Source organism: Podarcis liolepis (genome assembly GCF_965112155.1).
Source record: "Podarcis liolepis genome assembly, chromosome: 11".
NCBI lineage: Eukaryota > Metazoa > Chordata > Lepidosauria > Squamata > Lacertidae > Podarcis > Podarcis liolepis.
In genome coordinates, this window is record NC_139565.1 from 30,494,409 (window position 1) to 30,514,130 (window position 19,722).

Sequence of the window (19,722 nt, forward strand, 5' to 3'; positions counted from 1 at the left end):
TGGGCGCAATCAAAGCCCTTGCAATAAAATACAGCAATGTTAAATCAGAGTGACTTTTTTTTAAAAAAAGTTAATCATTTTGTGGGTTTGCTTCCAATCCATCTATTTTCTTCATAATAAAAAAGCAATTCATGCAGTTAAAACACTAATTTTATCACAAAAGGGCTGTTTTATCAGAGAGTGTGAGGCTGAGGAGGCGGAAATATCAATCTGAGCTATATAAAGGGAATTATTAAAATATTTAATATAAAAAGTGACGTTCAGTTGTAGCCATGGCAAAGTTTCCCAGTGGATGAGACATAGGAATTCTTAAGAAAATGTCAGGTCTTTCTAGTCATATGTTGTATTTGAAGGGGAAATGTTATTGTCAAAGACTTTTAAGCACTAAAAGATTAAAAGTGGCACATGTTCAGTCCATTACTTTGTCACCTATTTGAGTAAAAAGCTGTTAGACTGACAGGGAACAAGCTCTGAGAAATGAAGGCTTCAGCCTTACATAGCAGCTTGACATAAGCAGGAAGGGTTCTAATTGCAAACAAAATGATAAGAATGTCCATTTCATAGGCACAGCCACACATATCAAGCGTTCCAAATACTGCAGACTTATGTATGCTTTCATACAGTAATTCATATTGTAAAGATTATCAAAACATGTTAATCTTATGGAAAGAGGTTTTTCCCCAGTGTGGTGGGCTCTTCTGGATACCATAGCAATCGTGCCTGAAAATAACACCCAAATATCTGCACATCAAGGAGAAGGTCTAATGGTTCCACCACACTGGCACTCTGTGAATGCTTGTACAACATTGCTGTAGTGTCATTAGGAACTTATGCACTAAAGCAGCAAAATTAAAAAGAAACATTCCCCAATGCTCACAGCAGCATTGCTGAAACATATCACACATTGTGATGTGCTCACATCAGCCATACCTGGAGAAGAACCATCCATGAAGAGGACATTGAAATCCTCTATCTTGTCATCTTATCCCAACACACATACAGAAAACAACCTCCACAATGTGAAAAGTCATTAACTTATGTATTACACTGACATCCCATTTTTCCCCCCAAAGAGCACAAAGAGACAGCAAGTGCCCAGTTGCTCCAGGGATCCTTGTGGATTAGAGTTCATATTCTATCTATCTATCTATCTATCTATCTATCTATCTATCTATCTATCATCTATCTCAGCGATCTGCCAAAACCTGTCCTCCAATTTCTTTGAAGTTCCGCACCCCTACATGCAAAAGAAGCCTCTCTTTTCCCCCTGCCTCATTCACAGGGTGCTTTGGAATATCTTTCAAATTTTGGGTAGGTGTGGAATTTACCTTATTATGGCTAGATGGCCACAGATGGTGGTCGTTTTCCTGTTAAACATATTTCCAGTATTCTGTAGATCCCCCAAAAGTCTGCACTTCCTCAACTGAAAATGCCTGTTGGGAGTTCTCTCGTTACATCTTCCTCTGAGCTTAACTGAAGTTTAATGACAAGAACAAACAAACAGAAATAAAACCAAATCCCACCCACGAAAATTTCACAAAATTTTCTTCTTCCCTTTGATAATTTGGACACAATTGCATTTTCACTAATTGATGGGGAATGGCTGAAAAAGTACACCGGAGAATTTTTTTGGCACAGCATTTCTTTTAAAATCTGTCATCAGTTGGCCAACTTGCTAGCCTGCATTTGCTGCTCAAATTTCCTCCCGGCAGAAATCCAGGCAAATACCTGTACGTGGAAATCTTGGGGTGGAGCCAGTGGTCCAAGCTCTAATTTCTGGTCCTTGCTGGAATTTTCCTTCATGCGTGTAACACAAGAAGGGATCAACTGAAGTAGAATTTACATCTGTAATGCTAAATTTATCTGTAATGGTAAAAGGTAAAGGGACCCCTGACCATTAGGTCCAGTCGTGGCCGACTCTGGGGTTGCGGTGCTCATCTCGCTTTATTGGCCGAGGGAGCCGGCGTACAGCTTCTGGATCATGTGGCCAGCATGACTAAGCTGCTTCTGGTGAACCAGAGCAGCGCACAGAAACGCCGTTTACCTTCCCGCTGGAGTGGTACCTATTTATCTACCTGCACTTTGACGTGCTTTCAAAATGCTAGGTGGGCAGGAGCAGGGACCGAGCAACAGGAGCTCACCCCATTGAGGGGATTCGAACCGCCAACCTTCTGATCAGCAAGTCCTAGACTCTGTGGTTTAACCCACAGTTACTCAAGGATACTTATCCCTGCCCCCACCCACACTACATGTGTATGTGTGATTGTGCACACAACTGCTGTCACACTTATATCAGGCTAATCCCGACCATGAAGCTTATGATGATTGAGTATTGTGGGGGAGGAAACATCCTTGGTAAAAAAAGATTTGCCTTTCTAATACTCCGTGCATAACTCTCAGCTTGCTAGTTTCCATTTTCATGCTCTAGCTATTGTTCCTCTTCTCTGGTACTCCTCCTGGAATTCTTGCTTTAAAAAAATGCTATAGTGAAGGTTTGAATGATTCCCGCCCCCTCCCACTTGTATACTGCCAGGGGACTCTTTTTGAAGACCTCACTTTTACTATCAAGAGCAAAGGAGGCAGACCTGGTGGCCTTGTGGGATTTAATTAGAGTTCACCAAGTTAGATTCTCCAAGCTCTCAAAGCCCTAATTTAAATATAAGTTCACTCACATTCCAACAGTTCCTTAGGTCCTTATTAAAATTTCAAGTTATTAAAGAGAACATTCTGAGATTTTGCACTACATATAAAATAAACCAGAGATGTACAGGCAGTGAAATACCCTTTTATGTGGATATTAAAACCCTGCCAACTGCAAGTGAGATAACTAGACCACAAATTACAGCCCTGCTGAATTCAGGTATAATCTATAGTGTCACCAAACAACAATTCTGCTGTAACTACACCTGAGCAACCTGAACAAGAAGGTTTTTTTTTTTTTTAAGGCATTGATTCTTTGGGCAGTTAGGAGTAATAAGTATCATTACACAGACTCCAACTGTATGTGGTTGGTATAACATTCCTTTTGTAAAGATGTCATTCAAAACCCTTGTTATACACTAATGACACATCAGATCCATTTAAAATAACATTTCTTGTCAATCAAAAGCCTTGTAACACACTGAAATGATAAAAGAACCATGTATAACAAGGTTTCTGGCTGACAACACAGCAATTTGACAAACACATATATTGCATAATGTGGAGCCTTTCAAAAATATTTGATGTACTGGGGATAAATGCCACACTGATCACTCCCTTGTTCCATCACCATGTAATCTCGTATTTTGTGTCTGAAAACAGACACCTCACCTAATTATTTAACAGAAGACTGGAGAGACTTGGGTAGTAATCCTTTACCCACTTACCTGGGAGTAAAAAAATTGGGCAGAGTTGGATGCCATGGCTAGAGCAAGTTCAATGGAGGCGTCTTGGAGCACAGTACGTACAATCTGTACTGGATCAGTTTAAATTACTGCAGCATGAGGATGTGGACACACTGCTTGAAGAAGGGCGCTTAATCTCCTCCTCCCTTGACACGTGCCTATCTTGGCTTCTTAGCATTCGCCATAGAGAGTTGATGGGTAAGTCCTGATTAATGCTTCACTGGAGGTGGGAAAACAACATTTGCCTTAAGGGAAGTGGTGGCGCATCCCTTCTTTAAGGGCCCAGTGGTCAACACTTCAGTTGAATACTTGAGGTGAATGCTTGAGGTGTCTATTTTTAGGACTCGCATATGATTGTGATTGTAAGTTGCTTTTAATGGTTTATTTTAAATTGTTGCAACATGCCCTGAGACCTGAGGGTAAAGGGTTGGTACCAACCACAACCACAGGATCAGGGTCTCCCCCCCCCCATGCCACTGGAATTACCTCAAAAGACAGTTTGCACAGGCATGGCAAAAAGTGTAAGATGTCAACATGGTGAGTCCCTCTACATAAACTGTTTGCCTAGTGATAACAATTTCCATGCAGAACTCTTTGAAGAGGCCTCTGCGAGGGCTGATGTATAAGGCCCCTTATTATGTAAGATGAGAGAATTCCAGAGTAACTGCCCCTCACAAGAAAATATTGATTAAAATTCTGTCTACACTGAGCAAGAGATCTTTGGTGGTTTGTCTGCAGTAGTGGTCAGGTCTATGAAGCTGGCACTGGCTGTTTCTCTATAACCCTAGAGTTCTATTAAGCAGGCAGACACTGCGACTACATAACCCTAGAAGACAACCTTCATTAATATAGATTAGCTTGATGAGCATATACTGCATTGCTTCACATTCATCTATATGAATTTAATCTACCTGCCAAGTGCTGGAGCATAGGCAAAGACAAGACATACATGAGAAATCTTGGGATCCTGAAAATAAATTTTGTAATTTCTTATTCTTATATAAATTTGACTGCACAGAACTACCATGGGCAACTGACAAGGCCGCTCCACGTCCCTGTGGGATGGTTTTGCGGGCAGGTCATGTGCCCTCCCCGTGCACAGCGGGGGCGTGGCAGTGCCCCCACGTCAGAGGGGAGTCCCGGCTGCATCACGCCCCCGCCTGACCAATCCGGTTGGCCGGGGGGCATGGCTTGCAGCATTTAAGCAGCGGCGTGGCTCGGGATCACCCTCTTGTCTTGCTTCCGACCTCATCAGGGACCCTGGGGGAGCTCTCAGTTGATGTACATCAACAGGGCTCCCCCTACTGGTGGTTGACCCTTACTGGACTACCTGCATGGCAGGCAGGAGTCAGATATAGTCGGTTCAATTCCAATGCCTAAGCCAATGCCACTCACATTCTGTAACCAATAAAGTTGTGGCCTTAGCCCATTAACCTAAAATACTGGTGCCCATGTGTCTTATTATCCATCAAATGGGGGAGGACTCGGGGCCTTGACATACATAATACAGATAAGAAACTAGTAAATTCATGGAACTATATTATTTCTCATGCCACACCAATGTGGGGGCTAAGGATTTTTCAGCAGCAGCACTAAGTAATAGCAAGGAAACAATCTATATATTCTTATTAGACTTGGTAAGTCATCCTAGATGTTACACTAAGTTGAAGAGTGCCACACACAGTAGTGGGTTGCTATGCGAAAAACATGTAGTCTAGAATCCACTTTAGTTCCAGTGATAAATTTCAAGGACTATTCTTCCCATTCTTCCTTTTGTATTGCTCTATAAACTTATTTCTCCATCAAGAGACACGTAGTTCCTGCAAATTACTCTATGCAGCACAATACCTCATAGGTCCTTCGTGTCTACATTCATGAAAGCCTTAAAAAAAAGAAGTTGGGTCTTTCATAGGGATAGGGGAGAAATTTAATTCTGTTTGCAACTGAAGACAAATTATCACATTTTCACTTCCAGGCAACATAAGAAATGAAGCAATGCAAGCCTTTGAAATTCACACTGATCTGAATTTTGCAATTCTGTTCTCCAGCCAAATAATTTTTATAAAAATGCATGTAGTGGGCAAAAGTGTGCATTAAAATGAGTATCTTCATGACAATAACATACAAAAATGTACTATATTGTGATAAATTGTTCGCAAGAATGTGTGCATTAGTCAAAACTGCATAAAATGTGTTTATTAGGAGAAAACTGCACTAAAATGCTGAAGAATTTTCTGAAGGATCCTTTTTTAAAAAAACAACAACTGCAGATTGTTGCAGGAATGGGGAGAACTGCATATAAGATTGGAAAAATGAGAAACCAAGAGAAGCAAAATTGACGGCTCCTTCCTTCCATTGCCTTTCGCTAAGATATCTCTCCCATCCCATGTGTTTATGTTCCTCCTCAGCTGTTAGCACCTTTTGACTTAGGTGCTCTAAAAACAGTTTCACACCCTTAGCCTAAATGTAAACTGTCTATTAACCTGCCTAAATAAATTTACACTCTGATGTATGTTTATATGGATGAAAGTCCTCCACAATTCAATGGGGACTTGCTCTCAGTGTGCATAAGAATGAAAGTATACATTTTGCCTTAGTCCAACATGGAAGGATACCAACAGATTTATTGTTGAATTGGGAACTTTAGGCCAATACTAGAAATGGATGTGCATTTACAGACCTGAAGGACTGCCTCACTGAACATGAGCCTAGTGGTACAACTAAGGCCTTGCCCTCTGTCTCCAGAGGATAGGTAGGTGGACACAAGAGACAGGGCCTTTTCAGTTGTAGCACCAAGACTTGAGGGAGACCCACCTGGCTCAATCTCTATCCCCTTTCCAATGGATAATGAAGCCCTGACTTCTTAGACAGGCCTTTTGGCTGCAATGATTTTTTATTTTTTAAAATGTCTTTTTATTTTCATTTTTATTTTACACTTGAAATAACAACAACATTTCAAATAAAAGAAATGCACAATTGTTATTGACTCCCTTCCCCACCTTCCATGGTGCATTTTATTACTTTTCTACTACATATTCTAATTACTCCCTATAGCTTATTTTCCTCATTTTAATATTTCAATTTTTTTTACTGCTGAATTAAAGCTGTTACTGTTAACTTCTTAATATGTCTACAATATGTCTCTAAATATTCCATAAAACATTTCCAATCTCCTTCAAAGAGTATTTTATTCTGATCTCTGGCTGTAGTAATTTTAAGTGCTTCTAAGTCTGGTTTTCCTGCCAACCTAGCAGTTTGACAGCATGTCAAAGTGCAAGTAGATAAATAGGTACTGCCCCGGCAGGAAGGTAAACTGTGTTTCTGTGCACTGCTCTGGTTCGCCAGAAGCGGCTTAGTCATGCTGGCCACATGACCCGGAAGCTGTATGCCAGCTCCCTCGGCCAGTAAAGTGAGATGAGCGCCGCAACCCCAGAGTTGTTCATGACTGGACTTATCTGTCAGGGGTCCTTTACCTTTACCTTTTTTTAAAAGTCTGGTTTGGTCTTGGTATTCTTATACTATTTTATTAATGCAGTTGGTGTTATATTGATTATACCGAATTAGCTGTTTTATTGAAGCCCTCTTCAGGTTTTTCTCTCCATGTGATTAAGATTGCTTGGAGGCCAAGCACACTTTGGATCAAAGCTGGTTTTGTGAAAAACACATCAAAATGCAATTATTTCTTAAGAAGTGACAGGATAGATACAGGATACCTATGCATTGTGGCTAACATCATATGGCCATCACTTCCCAAACCATGTTGGATGCAGAGTAAACAGGAGCATGTACACAGCCACTGTTATGAGGCATTTGGTACACCTTCATTTAGCTGTATGCAGTTTCATTTTCATTGCGTTGCAGATGCAAATGCAGATCCCCAGTCACTGCCTTGTGATATGTCGACATCTCTATGCACAGCTAATGCACTGTGTATGGGAACTAGCATTACCAACCATTCTCCCAGGATAAGAGGTAATTGTTGCATGTGCCGATGTCTCGACTGGAATCTCTCCCCGTAACATATGCAGGCATTAAAGCTGTTTTCAATGCCATTTTCATTGGGAATAAAGTGTGAGCTGGTAACACTGCAAAAAATGTCATCCTAGCAGACATCCTCCCACAATAGATGACTCCACTAATGGGACCTTCTCTCCTTCACTTTCAAAGGCGCTGTGAAAGGTACCCTTGCAGGAAACATTGAGCCTTCTCTGTACTTGTACTAATACAACAAGTTCAGATATAAAGAGGGATGGTGATGAATCAATTAAACTCCTGACTATACAACAGAGTTCCCCTATTGTTAACAGAGTCTTCAATGCTCTGAAAGTTAGAGCTTCATCTGTAAGACAAAAAGAGTACAAGACTGGGAGAAATAGATACAGTGGCGCCAATGTCTCATATCATTATGCACCTGCAGCCTATATCCACTCAAGCCTCCCATGAAGGCCAAGGCCATTATCTCATTCCTCAGGGTGTCCAAATTGTCAATTATCTTGTATTTCCTCTAAATTAGCCCTGTGTTGAGAAGTGCCACAAAGGAGGAAAGATAAGGGGCAAAGTCAAAGAGCAAAACCAATGGCAATGCAGCAGAAGCCAAATGGAGTAAGGAGAATAAATTGCTAATTTATTTAGCAGCTTGGATCTTGCCTGCGAAGGTATTTTTTTGACATACATCCTTTGCAGAACGACTCTGGAGAGAGTCAGCCTAAATGAATATCCAAAACTTTTTGTCTTGATATAGCTTAACTTTCACTCTTTGTCTTGCTTCAGGAACTTTGGCGGAGTTCTCAGTGAGATGGTCGTACACCTTTGTCCATCTTGCATCCCTTCAGGTAGAGGCATTGCTAGGGGAATGCTCTTAGAATATACTTATGCTGCAATCCTATATCTATTCACTTGGGAAACCCCTGCTGAGCTCAACAGACAAGTATCAGATTGCACTGTTGGTCCTATTAGAGTTGTCACCCAGTAAAATAAATCTTAGTTAATTATATGAATTTTAGTTGATAATTTTTATATAAAATTGCATATGAGAAAAAACACTTGTTTGTAGATGGAGAACTATGTTTTAAAAATAGAGGTCAATTTTTACATTCCCAGATACTTTTCTTCACCCTTCTATATCCTTAGACTTAGTTATTTATACAATCTTGTTCTGCTGACCTTCCAAATGTTACTTTAATTTCTGTTCCTTGCTGTACAGCAGGAGTTTTATGAGGGTGAACAAAGAATTAGTAGCCCATTTCCATTCATAGTAAATTTCCTTTTTGCCCTTGTAGGGGGACCTTTACTTCAGTCTCTGCACTTCTGTAATATTGCGGAATTGATGCACTCACAGAGGTGAAACCTGGACAGCAAGCACCCGGGGTTATGGTTTCACTGATCAACCACTGCCTGAGGGCCACATTTATGCAAAAGAGCTAGGAAACTAAAGCATCAAAACATCTATATTCTATCTCACTACAGTGAAGATTAATGTCATGCGAAACAAAATAGAGATTCCACAATCACATATATTCTGAAAATAGGATTCCACGGAACAATGAACGGCAGAAACATGAAAATGCAGGTGTCCTGAAGCTACAGCTGCATGACTACCAGCCATCGGGGTTATTCTGATATTTGCGCTTAAAACATTTAAAATGTAGGTGCCAGACTAGATGTTAGAATCAAATGTGTGATTAATATTTCTGTTTATTTGTACCTCTAGCATATTTCACTCTCTGTGTGTGTTTAGGGATAGGCCTAAGTCTGTAGTGCTTCTGGATACTAAGACAGTGTTGGCAAACTTTTTTTCTGTCAATGGCCAGATTCTATCAGATATAATCTGTCGAGCTGGAGGGCTGCATGCTGGCAATGGGTTGAACAAGAGTCAATAATGGACAGAACCAGAGACAAAAGTGTTATGGATTAACTCCTCTGAAATAAAGACTGCCCTGCTTCAGTTTTTACCACAGCTACCTCTGTTTAGAATTCACAGTCCTAGGCAGTAGGTTCGATGAAGTTATTTAGATGGAATGTTTTTATTCTTTTTGATACAACAGTTCCTACAGCTACTCTTCTGTTAAGCAAGTGAAAATCATAGAATTGTAGAATTGTAGTCTTGGAAGAGACCCCAAGGGTTATCGAGTCCAAACCTCAAAACAATGCCTTTCTGATTCTAGTGTGTTCTGTATACATACACGTACATGGCAAAAAATCTACTATTTGTACTCAGAAAGCTGCAGAGGAAAAATGCCTAACTTTCCCCAAGCCACAGAACAAGGAATTTTGTTTTGTTTTGTTTTAATAGATTTAATATTGTCAAATGAAATATTGGTCCTTCAGCTGATCTGGAAGAGGAAGCGGAAACACGTTTTAAAACCAAGAAAATAAAGAAGAAACAATTGGGAAAGAAGGGATGGAAGATTGGATCAGAGGCAGGAGGCCACATGAAAGGATGTGGGTCTCACATGACTGAATGTTCCTCCATGTTTTTTTAAAACCCATGCCAAGTAGAAAACTGAGACGGACTCTTGATAAGACAGAGGTGCCATCGGTAGGTGGATCACATGTCCAGGAAGTGGGTAGGCAACCTATACTAGATGGGATTGTAACCCTCTGAAGGTACAGGCTCACTGGGGATACTCCTAGTTCTAGCACAATGCTCAGGTGCCATCGATGGCATTTTTCAAGCTCCAGCTTGTTTGCCTCAGTCTATCAGCTGTAACAGTCTCACTTAAATGGATAATAACTTATAAGATCCATCATTTCCCCCTCTAATACCAATTTGTAGAAGTCCTTCTCCACAAAGTTGTGTCTGGCACCTTCCCTAGCTAGTCCTGTCTCTTATCTTTTTGGAAGTGAAACAGGGCCACCCAAAAACAAGATAGTGATTTCTGTGTGCTTGGAGTACTCCCCAGATATGTCAACGCATAGGGGTGGTATGGAACCATATTTTACTCTGAGTAGACCTAATGAAATTAGTGGGCCTAATTCTATCAGGTTCATTAATTCCAATAGGTAAAAAGTAAAGGGACCCCTGACCATTAGGTCCAGTCGTGGCTGACTCTGGGGTTGCGGCGCTTATCTGGCTTTATTGGCCAAGGGAGCCAGCGTACAGCTTCCAGGTCATGTGGCCAGCATGACTAAGACGCTTCTGGCGAACCAGAGCAGCACACGGAAACACCATTTACCTTCCCGCCAGAACGGTACCTATTTATCTACTTGCACTTCATACTTTCGAACTGCTAGGTTGGCAGGAGCAGGGACCGAGCAACGGGAACTCACCCCGTCACGGGGATTTGAACTGCCGACCTTCTGATCAGCAAGCCCTAGGCTCTGTGGTTTAACCCACGGCGCCACCTGCATCCCCATTAATTCCTATGGGTCTGCGTAAAACATAATTGAATACCACTTTATATCTGTAAATTGGAAAAAAATATAGTTTTTCAAAGCAAGCCCCCAAATCTCATCAAGGATCTATGCTCAGTGATTTCCAGGGTTCGTGGAATGTTAATGGCAGCTGAGTCACAAGGAGGCACTCAATATCACACTGTTATTCTGTCAGTGCAAGCATTTTGGCTTGCCAGACGGAACACTCCCCTCTCTCCTTCCCTTACAGTCTCACCTGAATTATTTGATACAAGGGGTGAAACTGACTGTGAGAGGAGATCCTTTCACAGATTTATGTATTTCTTGCATATTCATATCCTACCTTTCCTTCAGGTGGCATTCTATTCTCATCAGGTAGGTCAGGCTAAGAGATATTGACTTGCCCATGGCCGCCCAGTAAGCTTCATGACAGAGTGGAGATTTGAATCCTGGTCTCCCAGGTCCTAGTTCAACACTGTAACCACTACCCCACATAAGATTTCTTACATTCATTACAGCAACAACTTAACAAAGTTAGTGCCACGTTGCCCTACCCTGGAACCATTTTTCCATAGATGCTTTCTCCTACACATCGTATCTTTACGAAACCTCACATCAATAATCCTATTTTTACATGATCAGTAAAAGGAAAGTCATTTTGATCATACTGGCACTGGCAATGGAATCAGGCATGCCAAATGAACATCTGAAATGTAAAAACTCAGTAAAGTTCAAAAGCAAAAACCAAACAAACCCTTAAGCATGGAAATAGTCATTAGCTATGAGTTGCTCATACAGTTGCTCTATTCATGCAGAAAGAGAAAATTCCATTGCTGAAGTTTCAAAATACATTCCACAATGATGAGGCCTAGGTTTTTTTATTTATTTGAAATATATCTTACCACTCTTCCTTCCTTATTAAAAAAATAATGTTACATCAGAGCTTTAAGACAGGAAACATTCTAACACAGCAAACAAAAAAACAAAAACAAAAACCATCCCTAAGACACAGCACAATAGGTAATAAAGGCTTATAAACACTCAACAGCACTCCAAACTTCAAATTTTGCCAATACACATTAATGATAGAAGCACAAATCAGGTCATTTCATACAGAATCTTGAATAACTGGATCCCTCAAACATCCCCAACAAACATGTATTGCAAGATTCAGGCAAAGTGTTTAAGATGATTTTCAGAATATTAGTTAGCAGTCTATTTGGAAAACAATGCCTACATTTAGTATCAAGATGTAATTTTTATTGTGATACTGTGAAGTTCATCTCCATTGGTTAATCAAATAATCAAAAAAATTATTAATCAGCCTAAAATTAAATCAGATGAAAGTCAATTAATTACTTTGCTAGCTGACTGAGCAGTCTTCAAGAGAATCTGTTTTCCTTTATCCACTGTGGGATACACAAATTATGATAGCAGTGGTAGCACTCATTGAATTCTGCGAATGGGTCTGTGACAGGTTTTCTACTGCTCAGATCTTCTCACAAAGATGACATCAAAGGTCTACAATCACCCCTAACAAATTAGCTAGCTTTTTCCAGATTATAACATCTCTCCAGTTATGACAGAGCAGCAATAAGGGTTCCCAAAGTGACCCAAAATTGGTTTGCTTGCATGGGATTGGGTAGAAATCTCGTTTGGTCAGGATTTTAATGCAAGCCTACACACTTTTCTGCTTCCCCAAAATGTGACAACCAAAACACCAGTATCCTTTGAAATTAACACTTTTCCGACCAAATAACGTGTACAAGAATAATATAGGGGGAATCCACATAAAATGCATATATTGATGAAAATAACATATAAAATGCATTCTATTAAAGAAAATTGATCATAAAATTTCCATGAGGACTTTTAAAAAAAACCAATAACCCACAAACTGATGCAGAAATTTGGAAAATGGAACTTAAGACTGGAAAAATGAGAAAGGGAGAGAAATTGAAAGTGGCAGGTTCATTCATCCCTACTTGAACCTGCTCATGTAGCTCTAGAAAAGTAAAATTACTCCGTGCTATGCAGACAGGTGCTTACACTTAATCAAAACAGACACATCAGTCAATATGACATGCCAAGGAGCAGTTTTCTCAAAGTAGTGCCTCTGTCTCTCTGGACTGTATTTACATAAGTGTAAATAAACATGTGCTAGAAATATAGGAGGAACTTGAGCAGAGAAAAGCCAAAGAAGGAGCAAGCCATGGACATAATCTGGAGGAAACAGCTACTCTTGTATGATAGCAGGCCTGGATGAGTGTAAAAGGATGGCAGCTATATGCAAAACAATGAAGTCAGACCGAAAACCTGGTACAGCCTTGTTTAAGGACAGTGTTATTATACAGGCTCTATCTTTCAGGCAGAAACCAACAGTATAGATAAAGTGTGACTCTCTACATAGAACATTGCAAAGAAAGTTTGGGAAATGGTCACTGTGGCGATCACACAGGGTCCCCGGACATTTGACGGTCTATTGACCCTGTGCCACCACTGTGATTGCTTTCTTCGCTGCCACCAACCCGCTTCTCACGGGTACACACGGAGTCCAGTCAGTTGTTAACATTAACAAATAATCAAGTTTATTTTATAGGCATGAACAAGCTTATGGTTTCAGTTAATTTTTCTTGTCAGTTTCTTAATCTTAGTTCCTTAACTGTCCTATTCGTTCCTAACAACTTCAAACTGATTATCCCAACTAACTATCTGACTCCACCTAACAATTCCTCTCACTCTCCCACCACACAACTCAACCAACCCACAGACTATTCCTCCCTCTTCCTTCTCCAACTCCCAACTCCCAACTCTCAACTGAACTTCACACAACACCAACTCTCACTCCAACTCCTCCTATCAGTTTCCACTGGCCAATCACATCTCACTCATTTTAACCCTTTCCTTATGACCCACCTAGGAGGCAAACACCACAGTTACTTACCTGTTTAGGGTGGGGAATAGTTGCGGCGCAGCCCAATGCGCCTCCTTGGGATGGGTTGGGAGGTGGAGAGGGCAATTCTTTGCATCTGGCCATTGGCTTCGGTGGGTGCAACAGGATTGCCCATCAAAATCCACAGTATAAATCAGCCAATCATGGCTTTCAAAGTGGGTGGACCCTCAGTGGCAGACTGGAGGGAGCAAGGCTTGACTCTGGATTGCCGCTATGGTTCAACAGGGCGATTGCACTAGGAACAAGCAGTGTAGTAGCAGATCAATCCACCCAGTAAATAGGTCTGTTGATGCTGCGTTAATGAGACCATGTTGTGGATGTAATTTGTTGCTGTATTTGGGGCCGGGGAGGAATTTGCCTGCAAACAAATTGGGCCCATTGGAGGAGGTGCCTTCCTCGTAGCAATCATCACAACTTTTGTCCGATAAGGCTGACAAAAGGATTGGGTTGAATCCTGAAGCCCAGGCATGTCCAACAGGTCGATCGTGATCTACTGGTCGATCGTGGGGTGTTCCTGGTTGATTGATCCTGGTCGATCTTTGGACCCTTAGTGATCTGTAACAAAAAAAAAAAAGCTCAACAACTCTTCCAATGACAATGGGTAGATCTCTGCTTGTTTTTTTATACTGTGAGTAGATCACAGTCTCTTGGGAGTTGTAAGCAGTTGGCTCCTTACCTCTCTCGCCCTGACCTAGCCACTGTGATCCACGCGACGGTCACCTCCAGATTGGATTATTGTAACTCGCTCTACGTGGGGCTGCCCTTGAGACTGACCCAGAAACTCCAGCGGGTGCAGAATGCCGCGGCGAGACTCCTTATGGGGTCTTCGCTGCGAGATCACATTCATCCGGTGCTACACCAGCTGCACTGGCTCCCGGTGGAGTACAGGATCAGATTTAAGGTGCTGGTTTTAACCTTTAAAGCCCTATACGGCCTAGGACCCTCGTACCTACGGGACCGCCTCTCCTGGTATGCCCCACAGAGAAACTTACGGTCTTCAAATAAAAACATCTTGAAGGTCCCAGGCCACAGAGAAGTTAGGCTGGCCTCAACTAGAGCCAGGGCTTTTTCGGCTGTGGCTCCGATCTGGTGGAACACTCTGTCACAAGAGACCAGGGCCCTGCGGGACTTGACATCTTTCCGCAGGGCCTGCAAGACAGAGTTGTTCCGCCAGGCCTTTGGCCAGGGCACAGCCTGACTCCCTCCCTCGGCAATCTTCGCGGAGCTCTGGCCCAATGGTTGCCAGTGGCCTGAATTAATTAATTTTACAATGAATGATTTTAGAGTATTGTTTATGTTATACTTTTATACTGTTTTATTGTTGTTAGCCGCCCTGAGCCCGGCTTCGGCTGGGGAGGGCGGGATATAAATAAAATTTATTATTATTATTATTATTAGTTACAGGAAGGTAGCCGTGTTGGTCTGCCGTAATTGAAACAAAATAAAAAAAAACCCCTTCCAGTAGCACCTTAGAGACCAACTAAGTTTTTAAAAGAAATTTGGAGTCCTATGTACACTTACTTCTGAGTAAAATTTGGATAGGATTGAACTGTTAAACTTGACATGGTTTCAGCAGAAATTAAACCAGTAAAATACAGTTTTCTTTCTCCATTAGGCAATATTATGCCACTAGATAGAACTGTAAACATGCTATATCTGAAACAAAAAACTTAATGGCCATATACTTCTGAAACATAATTTAATTTATTGTTAATGGCTTGAATCTTTCCTGGGGGTCAAAGGCATCTTTTACATCAATTTACAAAAGCAAATTAATGTTTTGAAGAAAATGTAAAAGTCAAGTTGCTTGGGAGTACATTAAATTATATGCTAGTTAATGGTGTTAGAGTGATAGTTTAAAAATAAATTGCCCATAATACCTTTTAATAAAAGAGCTAAATGAATTTTTGTTCTTTGCTAAAAGCAGATGCTTCTTTGGCACTGTTTTGAATCCCATTTGCCATGTATATTTTGATTAATGCTATGCTGGATAATCTGCACTCTATGGTCTAGGTTCAGTAACCTCACTGTAAAATAATGAGCTTTCAAGTATATATAAAAAATCACAATAAAACCTTACACAGTGAGAAGCACTGAAGATATTTAAGTGAAATGGAAAAAAATGAACCTTTCATGCAGTAAATTTGCTCAAAAGTGAAACTTGCATTTCTCCATTTTTATATAGTCATCACTCTGTGCTCTAAGAACTGGATACACAATCAACCAATTGTGTATGTTTTTAATAAATACATTTTATTCCCTAATACAGCTGCCAGAAAATTACATGAAGTTCCCGGTCATGAGGAGACTACTGCAGCTCAGTACGTATCTGGTACATGCAAGTTTGCTATGTAGGGTCTTCAAGAAAAAGGACCAACTCACATATTTTATAAAATATGTAATACGATTTATCCTTGCTTGTCAAAAGAGATGAATTTCAGCCAAATGCAAGGTAATAAATAGTAATGTGTGCAGTATATAGTTGACTTCTCACCCTTGGCATTTTAAACCAAAATTCTTTTAAAGAATTCATTTTATACGTCATAAACTTTCCTATTGTGTTTCCTGTTTTGACTGTCTTTGCCTTTCGATTTCTCATAAGAAATGGTTACAGAAATGAGGCAATATTGTCAAGAATATGTACTTAGTATTTTATTCCCATGATGGTCATGGAATAAAGAAGCATAGAGGGAGGAAAAAGGGGGTTTTGTTTCATTAAATTGGATCCTAGAATAAAAAAGAGGAACAGAATGTGTGGGATATTTTACAATGTTTATAGAAAAGTCATTTCCAGATAGGATTGATGCTTGCTTTCACAACACATAAATGCTGTTTGAGGTGCAGGGGAAATTTATTTCTTTTAATCAGTCAGAATGTGAAATGTAAAATTCAATCAAATTCATTGATGCTGTTATTACACTAAAAACATGCTTAAAACACAGCTGAAAATTCACAATGCAGCATGACTTCCTAATTATGTTTCCTCTACAGAAGTAATTTTCTATGTGCAACAGCCAAGTGCTACTCTACAACAGATAAAGGTCAGGATGTGAGCCTCCATGGATATTTAGTGGGATTTAATTGAAATAACAACAGACTGTTAAGCATGCTGAACCTTTACTCAATCTTGGGGAAAGAAGTAGTTCTTGCCTGCTTACATAGCACCTTTGCTTATGGTTTCTTAGAGCCCTTTCTCACTTTATGAGAAGGGGCAAAAAGTGAGTGCTCAAATTGGTTTTATTTTTGGCTTTTGGAATCTTTCGTGAGAGACTCCCTTCCCACATGCCTGCAGGGTTGTTTAGTCATGACTCTCCTTCAGTTATGCTCATGAGTTCATAGGCTCAAATCCAGTTGCTGTGTGGGCCAACTGGAGCCCATACCTTGAGAGGAAAGGCAATAGCTCAGTGATAGATCACAAACTCTGCAGATCTAAGAAGCCAAGTGAAATGATACGTTCACTGTGATGGGAAAGATACGCTACAGAGACACTGGAGAGCTACTAACTAGGTCACTCCTAAACCAGGCCCAGCACCAGTCGATCATCCAGGTTAGACACTGGCCAAGGGCCTCAGAACAACCCACCGTCTTGACCCAGGTGTGCTGCCACTCACTGTTTCCACACTGGGCCCAGGGAGGGCTGTTTCAGCAATGGGTGGGCAAGCTTCCCACTACTGAATGGGAGCCAAGGTTGCTTCCCTTCCTTGGCAGCCATTAACCATCTTAATTTACCACAAATGTAATGCCCCAGTGAACGGATCTATAAAATCTACACAGCCTAGCAGGCGTGGCGCATCCTGCTTCACTGCTTGAGCTGAAACTACTGTACTACTCTGAAAGTGCTGTACTACTCTGATGCACCATTCTGCCAGCGGATTTAGGGTGAGATCTCACCAGGCACTGGAGCCGATGCTGGTGGCAGAGAGGCCACCTTAGGGGCTTCCTCTGCCTGAGGTGACTTCTTCACCCTTCTTCAGGGGTGGGCCTATCCTGCAACCTAGCCTAGCTTGTAATTCTAAGATCTATGGTTTTCATAGATTTACAGGCTCAATAGGATCTATGGAATCTGCAAGAGCAGCAGCAGGAGAAAACATAATTGCACAGTTCTGGCAGTGTGTGGGGCTGTCGGATGTACCACTGATTGTGTCATGCTAAGAGCCTCTGAAATCTGGTGCTGGCCCCATTCCAAACAACCTGTTTCTTGAGCATTCCTTCTGATCCATTTGCATCCCAGAGCCCTTGCACTGCCTTCCCAAAGCCTGGTAAGCATAGTGTAATGGGAATTGGGGTTGCTTGTGCGTAAACTGCAAACTGCTCCAAGCTGGTCGTATAGCTAAACCTTTCCCTGGTTTGACAGCCCTTACAACGCGACTGTCTTAGTCACTGGCAGAATCCGTGAGTGGGCGTCTCCTAAACTTCATCCAACATAGAAATTCTTTGACGCCAAGTCTCCTCCTAGATTCTCTGCGCGGAAGCCTTCTGCGCAGCGTGGGCGTGCCAAGCGGAGGTCCTGTGCTCTCTCCGCTGATTTCACTGGAAGAGTCTCGGAGCCTCCCCTCCGCAGTACTCTCAGCCTCCCCTTTCTCCCTGGTGTCCCCTGGATTTCCTTCCCCAGCGGAAGCTCTCTCTCTCTCTCCTTGCTAGTTCCCTCCCCGGCATCATTGGAGCGTCTTACCTCTCCTCTTGCCTCTGATGGCAGTTCCCTGACACATAGTGATGCCTTCCTTACTAGCTTCTGGGAGTATCCCAGAGACCAGTAAGGAAGGCACCTACTTGCTTACCAGAGTCTGGAAATGTTGCGGGAGGGCCTGGGAAGCTCTCAAGGCCCTCCCGCAACCTTCCCAGGCTCCAGTAAGCAGCCCTCTGCTTTGCAGGGGTGGCCAGTTCCGGGGGTTCCTGGATTTGTGTGATTTTGCCTTTGTGCATAGACCCCCAGAACCCTTGCATAATTGGTGGGCTCGCTGTATTAAGGAATGCACAGAGGCACACTGGGATGTATCTGCTAAACACTTCAAGAATAAAATCACACACTTTTATCATAAACTGGGTACCATTGTTAGATCAGTACTGTCTGTGGACCTGCCCAGCACCTCACTGGAGTCACATATTATTGGATGAATTTCAGTTAGTGAGAGCTAAGGATGTGGACAATCTTCTTGCAATCTAGTCTGTTGAGTGGAACCAATTCCTGACTGCAGAGGCAAAGAGGTGTGTATACTGTCATCATAGCCATTAACTGATAGGCCCTTCCCCTTGATGTTATGCTTGTCTTGCACAATTAATTCATTAATTCATTTCTTTCATTTTTGCTGCTGGACATTTGCCAGAAGTTAATGGCAGCTGATTTCCTGGGCTCCCAAGTTACTCATGCAATATATGTAACGTTTTCCAAGAAATGACCATAACATTATTTCATAAACTCTATGCCACAAGGTCAAATAAATGCAATCTGACATCCAGGAATAATTCAGATTCCCTCTTGATGCAAGATTTCTTCTTTTTTTCTTGTAAGGGCTTCCAAATAGCTCTTTAATATTTACTGTTTAAAACTTAATGTTTACTGTGTGCAGGCCCCAATCCAGATAAAGTTAGTCACATTTAGCCTGCATCCTCCGCACACTTACATGGGCGTAAGCTTCATTACTTCTGTATAAATTTGTGGATAGTCTCATTGAAATCAGTGAGATTTTAGTCATAGGTAATTTCCCTAATTAAAGTATGAATGACTTTTTTCTGAGTTAACACTATATCATTTAAGGCTTTATGCTCTCACAGCCCAGATTGTGCAATTATTTCCCCAGTTTGCTTGACAATATTATACAGTCCCCCTTGTATAGGACAGTAGGTGGAAAATGCTTCTGACTTGTTAAAACTATGCCACAAAGAGGTATGGTCTGATTCCACTTCTTCCCTACCAAATGCACCACCACAACACTGCATGTTGACCAAGGTCAGCCTGTCCTTGTATACAGGGAGAAATGCTATGCATATGTCTTATTGCTCAAGTCAGGCAATGACATTCCCTTTCCACTT

At 41.4% G+C, this 19,722-nt stretch overlaps 1 long non-coding RNA gene across 3 annotated transcripts in view; it reads right to left on the reverse strand.

Annotated features, from left to right (window-relative positions):
- Positions 1–19,722, reverse strand: part of LOC310688738 — a 474,996-nt gene that overhangs the window by 299,852 nt on the left and 155,422 nt on the right. For 2 of the 3 annotated variants that reach the window (XR_014517114.1, XR_014517115.1), the window contains one exon: positions 13,684–14,247. This is a non-coding gene — a long non-coding RNA (uncharacterized lncRNA). Of the gene's footprint in view, positions 1–11,601; positions 14,248–19,722 lie in introns of those variants that run through there. The other variant, XR_014517116.1, reaches the window with a different exon arrangement.